This window comes from Pogona vitticeps, chromosome 5 (assembly GCF_051106095.1).
Source record: "Pogona vitticeps strain Pit_001003342236 chromosome 5, PviZW2.1, whole genome shotgun sequence".
In the NCBI taxonomy this organism is placed as follows: domain Eukaryota; kingdom Metazoa; phylum Chordata; class Lepidosauria; order Squamata; family Agamidae; genus Pogona; species Pogona vitticeps.
In genome coordinates this window covers 155,794,919-155,804,166 of record NC_135787.1, presented here as the reverse complement: position 1 = coordinate 155,804,166, position 9,248 = coordinate 155,794,919, and the positions used below count along the sequence as shown (strand labels likewise).

General features: G+C 38.8%; 1 long non-coding RNA gene across 1 annotated transcript; it reads right to left on the bottom strand.

Annotated features, from left to right (window-relative positions):
• Window positions 1-566: 566 nt before the first annotated feature.
• Window positions 567-8,517, bottom strand: LOC144589659 (uncharacterized). The gene is made up of 2 exons (XR_013545907.1): window positions 8,406-8,517; window positions 567-759 (listed from the first exon to the last, which is right to left on the bottom strand). It is a non-coding gene; the product is annotated as an uncharacterized LOC144589659 (long non-coding RNA).
• Window positions 8,518-9,248: the final 731 nt, after the last annotated feature.

The window sequence follows — 9,248 nt, the reverse complement described above, 5'->3', positions numbered from 1 at the left end:
AAACTGCTCTGATAGCTTGTCAGATTAAGACTGTCATATAAACCTTAAAAAAATAAATAAATAAATTCATTTCCTTTATTACCTTACTTTTGTGAAGATTTATGAATCTTGAAATCAGCTACAAATTTAGAGTAAGACAAATTTTAATTTCCAGAAATAATATGGATACCTCTATTTTTTGGGTGATGGCAATTTTTTAATGATTCAGCATTTGTCTTCGTTTATTTTGTTCAGGAAGCAGTCACTGAACGCTAACTACGTTTTGTAACATATGTGCCACTCTGTTCATAGAATTGTTACCCAAAAATCAGTGAGTTGGAAGAGACCACATGAAGTTTGTTATCAGAGCGAGTCACACCAAGCAGTAGCTAGGTTATTTATTTATTTATTTATTTATTTATTTATTTATTTATTTATTTATTTATTTATTTATTTATTTATTTATTTGATTTATACCCTGCCCATCTGGTCTATAAGACCACTCTAGGTGGCTATAAGACCACTCTAGGTTAACATGTGGATTCAGCCCTGGAAAATCAACTGGTCAGCAAAACACACTTCCCCGGTTAGAAAGGACTTCCAATTTTTATTCTAAGTCAACATGAAAGCTAGAATTCATTAAAGAAATAAATTGAATTAGGGAAGATTAAAGTTATCCCAGTTTTAGCTAACTAAGGCAGAGATGCGGGGAGATGTGGCTGCTCCCTCACCTTTCAAGAACAAAGGCAGGATGTCTCTTCTGTCCACTCCCATGAAGTCCTAGAAAAGAAATACTCTATAAAGAAAAGGACAGTATCATTCTTAGGCTGAAGGAAGACCTACATGGGTCTGAGCAAATAAAGGAAACCTGAAAAAGTCCCTCCTTTTTATCCATCCCTTCCCATGCAAAGACATGCATCTTCTTCAGTGTAAGTTGTATGAGTTGTACCCAATCATTTCTAGCAAGGTCAGCTAGCCAATTAGAAAGAATGGGGCTTATATTTGAACAAGATGTAAGTACTTGAATTTGACAGTATCATCCCATCATCACAAAATCTGAAGAACAAATGAATGCATGGAGGGAGAAGCATGGAAGTCCACAAATCTGATGAGATGTTTTTGCATCTTAAAGTTAAAACACAGTCACTGGTAGGTGTAAAGGCATTATACAATACCTAGCAATGTCTGCCAGGATGAAGAGAAGGTGATGGGTGGGTGGAAATACAAGGCTTGCAACAGTGCAGACATCTACTTTTTGCTTCAAGTGAAATATATAGGCTTCTCAGGAAGCATGCAGTAGAAACACAAAGGAACAATACAGTAGTGGAAATTCTATTAAATTTCACTAGAGCATAATATTCCATTGATGTACTTCAACTCGATCTTCTAGTTTGTTCTTGCGAAAGTGAAGATTACCTGTTTGAACTAAAAAGCTTCTAATTATGTGCGGAGCTACTGTTAAACACCTGTTAAAGCAAGCTCTTAAAATGGAGAACTGTTCATGCAATGGACCATTGCACAAGCTCTTTGACTGAAGAGAATCCTGCCTAGTTTTTCTATAAGCAAGAGTGGAGATTATATTTTAAGTGATCACAACTAAAATGATAGCTTAAGCTGACTTAAGCAATCCTCTCCCAAGAATACCTGAACCTCAAATGACAAAGTTTATTTTTAAAAAAACTGTTGAACTCCATTTTTTCCCTCCTAGAAGGCCCTCTCGTATCTCTCTAAGGTACCGATTCTGGTCCTTGCTAACAGTTTTGTCTATATAGAATTCTTATGTCTTTGAAAGATATATGAATGACTTGAGCAATGGGTACATTCCTACTGGAGGCTTTCGAGTTCTGAAATTAAATTTCTAAGCCACACTGAGAGTCTATACTCAGTACTTAAAATAAAACCTCTATAGATTATAACTCATGGTTACCCTCCCATTTACACTCTATAGAAATCCAACTGTGAAAGTTTCAAGACCAAATAGAAAAAGCAAGATGGATCCCATTTTGACACTCTTTTGTGCAGTTTTCTATACGTAGTGTCATATTGTTTGTGTTGATTATTTCAACATGGTCTCATTTCTTTTCCTTGCAATTAACACTCGATGGCTGAAATTCTTTATTAAGTCACAACTACAGTAGGCCTATTGAATTATTGGGGATCTGGTGAATCAACACCTATGAACGTTTTTCTGATATAATGGGCATACACTACTTGCAGCTTCCCACTGGATTTCAGCCACTATGCAGCTGTGTCAATAAGACCACTATGGGATTAAATCTTTCACAAATGGATGTAGTGGAAACTGATAATTTTACCACTCTGGGTGCTAATGTTTGCCCCCCACACTAGGAGTGATTTCAATTTGGCGTGCTTAGTTCCTCAAAGCACTTCGCTGATCAGGTGCTTGGATGGAGTTTTCCATGGTACAAAGCTTTAAGGAAAACTAGAACTCTCCTGTGGGATGAATAGGTTGCATAATGTATTTCATGTCTGTTCTCAAATAAATCTGAACTGTCTGAAAAAATGCCCTCCTCTATTATTCAGTAATCTCTTCATCTTTCACCTTGCTGCTGGGTGCTTTTATAAAACTTTAATGTGGCTATGAATGCTTGACTGCAGTGAAAATAAGCAACTGGCACAAACACACACCAGAAACATTGGACGGGGGAGGTTGAAGGAAAGAGAAAAATTGCAGGCATTTCCAATTCTGTTTGTAATACTTTATGTATGCTAGTGTGCCTGGGATGCATCCTAAGGCATGTTCTTTTTGCCTTTACAACAAAGTAGACAGCAACAAACAAACAAATGAATAAACAAACAGACCCAATTCCATAAAATTATAAACTTGGGACTTTCAAGGAAAGCCTCCAGGCAGCCTCTTATGGACTGGTAACTAACTTAGAAAACAGAAACTGAATACACATTTTACAATGGATATAAAGGCTCAGATTTGGGATTTCTCCATAAATAAAATGCCCAGTTCCTAGGAGAGGTTGGCACTGAAGAATCCATGCTACAGACTCTTAATACGTGGTCAGCACTTGATGGTATCACCTTGTCTAAGGGGACATGCAGCTGCACTTGTCACTAAGATAATTCAAAAAGGGAACAGAGCAAAAATTAAGAGCTGCCTAAAACAGTTAGCCCTGTAGATCATGCTAATCTTCTCGACCAAGTTCCAAAAGCTGTATTCATAATATTAATCCATGGAATAGAGTTAACAGGGATAGCTGCATCTGAAAAAGTGAGTTGGTTGTGCACAAAATTTAATGCTATAATAAAACCAGTGGGAACTGCAACAAGACAGAATTTTTGCGTACTCTCCCCAGACGTGCAAGAAAAGACTGTACTATTTTGCAGTTATACTAACTTCAATAGTACAAAGAAATACTATTGAAGTTGTACATGACACTTATCTCAGAATCTAGGTTGCTGGAGACACAGTAACCTGGTATCAACTGCCTATGCCCTCTACAAGGACACTGAGACTTGAGGTAGTATATTTACTTTTTCCTGAAACAGTCTTGTGGAGTTTTCATAGGCCCAGGGCCAGTTCTAATTGTTCTCTTTATTTTTGCTATAATTTACTGCTAGGGATGAGGTGAGGTCCATGTATGATTTTCTGCCCCATGTGCCAAAACAACCTGGCTGGCTTTTGGTACTGTGCACTTTGACTGAAGTGTGTGTGTGTCTGTGTGTGTGAGGGGGCATAATTTACTGCTTTGCTTCAGGCAGCAAAATGTCTTGGTCTGGCGCTGAATACAATGATCTCTCATAGTTTCTTTTGTTGGTGGTGTTTGTTCAGAGAGATAGCACAACTGTGCTGAAATAGCTTTCCACCTGACATCACTGCAGGGAAGATGACTGAAATCTTGCTCTTACCTATACAGGCAGAGCGATAGCTGTCTGAGAATTAAATATGGAGAAAAATGTATTTTGCCATGGCAATCTCTAGCAACATCATGGGGTAAAAAGCAAGTTCTACACATGAAGCTATCAGATAAAGTGAAGCAGCAGAATATTTTCAGCAGGTGAGCTTATTACCCAACATATCTTCTCAGACAGTATCCTGACCTGGTATCTGCGGAATTTTCATATTTTGTCATCACCAGTTTCTTAATTAGTTCACACAATGTGCTCATAATGTATTGATAAAGGAAATATGTCCCTCATTTCCATAAACCTGTGAGTCACACATAACTTTTATGATTAGAAAGAAAAGACATGGAGGCATGTATTTTGAAAAGGAGAAAAAACAGGAGGGGTATGTCAAGTATTCCTTTCAATTACTGTTTACTATCTGAAACTTAAGAGCATGCAATACTTTTAAAGCTTAGATTACATAAATACAGCAGTTTCTCCCTAGCTTCCTATGGCACCTAGCTAATTCCCAAGCTGTGAAGAAGAAATTAATGAAATAATTAAAGATTATTGCACATAATTACTATCATGACACAGTTTCAATGCAGCACTTGTAACTGGAGAACTTAAGGGTTTCAGCAGCTACACTAGCAGTGAGGATTAGTAAATTTGCAGGATAACATGCTGGAATTTATACATACCACTAATTAGTGACATTCTACTTCTTTCAGCTACATTCATTTGTATAATTTACTTGTCTAGACAGCTTTATAATAGTCTGCTGCTTCTCCCACAATGACTGCTGTCCAATTGTCTCTTATTTCTCCTGGCTGTGGCAGAAGGCATACATTTCCTATTGCTTTATTTATTCTATGTTTTCAACCACACTTCCAAATGGGTTCATTTGTATTTCTGACAGGGTTCTGCTGCACAACTACCCATAATGTATGTCAGTTCCATTTCTATCTTTACTGGTTTGTTTTCAGCATCTCTTTTTCTTGACAGGCTACATCTTAAATGCAGGTAATAGTTTTTGAAAATAAATGATCTGCTGAAACAAGGAGATCTACTTGCCAAATTGGCTCTCACTTCCACTGGGTATCCCTTATTATCCCTTCAGCACTCCAGATTCACCCATTTTGAGCCCTGCCATGTTCTTCTTTACTATTAAAATCTTACTGTAGGTCAGAAAGATCTTATTCTGCCATGAGCTGATCTAACTTGCCAATTGCACATTCCCGTGCCTACTGCTTTGAGATAGTTGAGGCTTTCCTCTTCTGAAGCACATGATAACTTGGTTGAAAAGTAGCTAGCTGACTAGTAAAGAAAGAGAAGGACACTGAATTTGGATACAAAATTTTGGCCATAACTTTGTTGTTGGTCTACATTTGGAAATATTAGTTTTCAGGTGGAAGGTAGTGCAGGGAAGGTCTCTTCTATCTAATCAAATCTACCTAATGGGAGATTAGTCAAAAGCTGGAGTAAGCAAGCATTTATCATAAATAGGTAGCTTGTAGCTTTTCTTGCCTTAAATGAGACTGACAAGGGGTTGACATGAGAAAAGGCTTTATAGATATTACTTTCATTAACATATACTATTTTGTATATATATATATATTCTCTTAATATGCAAAAAATCTATGTATTTTGAATAGAACTCCTTTGCAAAATTCAGGGCAATGTGAATTTTAAAGAATAACCCTACATCATTTTGCATTTTGGACTGAGAGAATGAAATCAAGTAGGTTTGCATTAAAATTTGTACTGGATAAATCTCTTCCTTCATCTCTTACTGTACTTAGAAGGTAACCTGCCTTAGAATAAGAGAGGTGTATTTTTGAAACTGTGTGTGCCCTCTTGTGGCCAGGGAGCGATCATGCATTGCCAAATATCTCCAGCCTAAGGAAGTCGACGGCTTCCACATTAAACGAAGACTTGTTAGAATAACACAGATGTTAGGTTTCATTACCTCATAGCTTTACAGATGACAACTTCAAGACAATATTGTATGGCCACTCTTACCCTCTGTACACTTTCCTTTTCTGGTTCTGCTGTGGGCTTTTATCACGCCTATTTAATAGTTTTGTAGCACAATAGCCTCAAGGAAGTTACAAGTAGCACCGAGTATGACCACTCACATTTAGGTGTGACTGCCACAGAACACAAGGAGCAAAACATGTCCTCAAATGGATATGGTACTGATAAGACACTGATAAGATTGTACATTTTTCCAAGCACAATTCACAGTGCTGGTTATGAGCTGTACCGTTCTATAATATGAGGGCCCGGGCTATTTGGAGGATTGCGTTCTGCCACAGCAGTCTGTCTGGACTCTTGAGCTCTTTGGTGGAGGCTGTTCTTCCACTTTCAGAGGCACATATATTGGGGAGGCAAAAAAGCATCTTCCTTTGAGAAAGGCTGGAATGCCACTCACCCTTTTGTCCTTCCATCAACAGGCAACCTGAGTCTTTTTGTTTAGATGGGGTTTGGCCAACTGCATTACTGGTGAGAAATGGATATCCAATGCTGTTTTAAAGCTTGCCTTTTAACTCAGTTCATTTTAATATTATGGCTTACTAAGTTGTGGTTCAACTTTCTAATTTTCTGTATCTGGTTTCAATTTTGCACTAACTCATATTGAGCCCCAGGCTGGGAGAAAGGCAGGATATGAATCAAAGAAAATATACAGATAAGATCACAGTTTACCCTGCCGATTAGGCATTCAACCTTGGTACTGCCAAAGGAGACTCTTCTGCCTCCTTTGCTCAGCTCACTCTGTTGCCATGTGATATCACTTACTGTATAAATGGGGCCTGTCACTCTCTTTATCTTCTTCTCCTCAGCTCCACATCTATTTTAGACTGTAAAATTAATGTGAGCAGAGTCAAATCTGTGTAGGGAATAGGTAAAGGTAAAGGTTCCCCTTGATATTTAGTCCAGTTGTGTCCAACTCTAGGGGGCAGTGCTCATCCCCGTTTCCAAGCCATAGAATAGAATTAGGAATGCAGAAGCTGAAAATGAGCTGAGGTTAGCAAGAGATGCTAAAAGCAACAAAAAAGCATTCCTCAGGTACATGTGTAAGAAAAGACAGAGAAAAATAGTGTTTCAGTTACTGATAACATAACAGGAGATAAAAAGGCAGAAGTGCTCAATTCCTGCTTTAGCTCAGTCTTTTCCTAAATGCCAGTCTACAACCCTCCAGGCAACTATGAAGTACAAGCACAGTTAACAGGATTGCAGTTTAAGACTGATAAACAAATATTCAAGGAATGTCTTATTACTTTGATTCAAAACACTAGAAAACTAACCCCCTTTACCTTGCAATATTTTGTTTGCATTGGCACCATGAAAAAGATGCGCTTTACACAGCCAACCTGAATGCTGATGACACCCAATGTCAGCAATCAATACGGTCTTGTCTCTTGTGCTTGCTGCTATTCACAAACAGACACTAAGAAAGGGAAAATCTCAGAACCTGATTCATTTCACCTCCCTAATTAACAATTTCTAACCTAACCACAAAGCAGGGTGAATAAAAATCAGTGAGTTTTTAGATATTTTGCTAATTCATATGTCGGGGAGCCGATGGCACTTACAATGGGCCTGAGTGGGATTGAGTCTTTGTGGATTTTAGGCCATCGGTTCCCTGACAAATGAATTAGCAACATATCTAGCCACCCTCCTACAGTCCCACATTGTACAAACCTCATCCTGTATCAAAGATTCAGGACATTTCATAAGCAAGATCAGCACCCTAAAACTCAAGCCCGGGAACAGACTGATTAGTTTTGATGTTATTCACCAAGGTACTGATAAAGGACACTCTGACACTCCTCCAGCAGATCTTTCCAGAACACATCAAGGCCCTTTTCCAACAATGACTAACAACCATCTATTTTCAGTGGGATAATGAGTTCTACGAACAGACAGATGGAGTGGCCATGGGGAACCCCTTCAGCCCAGTTATAGCCAACTTCTACATGGAATATTTTGAAAAACAGGCCCCGACACCCTTCACACCCACAGTCTGGTTCTGATACGTGGATGACACCTTCACAATTTGGAACCATGATGAAGAAAAACTGGAAGAATTTCTCAACCATCTTAACAGCACCCACCCAAATATTCAATTCACCATGGAAAAAGAAATAGAAGGCCAACTCCCGTTCTTAGATGTCATGGCCATACACAAAACTGACCGCCTATTGGGACACAACGTCTACAGAAAAACCACCCACACAGACTGGTACCTACACAAAAACTCCAACCACCACCCACGACAGAAAAGAGGCATAATCAAAACACTGGTAGACCGTGCAAATCAGAACTGAGAAGCTCAGTTTCTCAGCACCGAACTCAACCATCTGAATTGGGCTCTACAGGCAAATGGCTATTCCAAGAATGAAATCAAAAGAGCCATCAAACCAAGAAAACAACACCAAACTGAAGAGGAAAAACAGCCACCCACAAATAATTTCTGCAAATAAAGTATGTCAGCGTTTCTTAGCGCAAATCGCGGTTTTAGCAGAGTGATTCGCAGTCCAGGCAGTCCAGAAATAACTCACACACAGTCCAGCAGCATTTCCTTCAGCAACGTGTATTTACAGCAGTATTTACAGCATTCTGGCAGCATAATGTGTAGAAGTGATCTTCAAGCAGGAAGATACAACTGACTGTACAATTCACATGTATATACATATAAAGGACCAATCAGATTACACATTGCATCATCCCTGAGTTGCATCAGCACTGCTGAGTCATCCTGATTCAGTTTTAACACACCTGATCATTATGGCTTCTCATTAATACACTCCATTCTGCTCAGGCCTGTAAATTTCCGTGACAAAGTATTTCATCAAAGGGGTCACGTACCGCATGGGGAAACTTTTGAAAAAACACAACCTACAAACAGTATTCAGACCCACCACAAAAATACAACAAATGTTACAGTCAGCAAAGGACAAAAGGGACCCCCCTCACCACTGCAGAAGTATACCGGATACCTTGCAGTTGTGGACAGGTATATATTGGAACCACAAAACGCAGCATTCACACCAGAATCAAAGAACATGAGAGACATTGCAGACTAAAACAACCAGAAAAATCAGCAGTAGCTGAACATGCCCTAAAACAAGCTGGACATGAAATTCTATTTCAAAATACTGAAGTACTGGACACCAGCAATCATTATGTTAGACTGCACAGGGAAGCCATTGAAATCCATAAACATCAACAGAACTTCAACAAAAAAAGAAGAAGGCCAAAAACTAAATAAGGCCTGGCTTCCAATACTGAATAATACAGCCTGCAAAAAGGTCAACAAACTCTACCCAGCCACAAGGACCAGGGATCATTGCACAAAAAAGACCAGCTAATGATGCTCATCAATCACAGTGACAGATAATCTC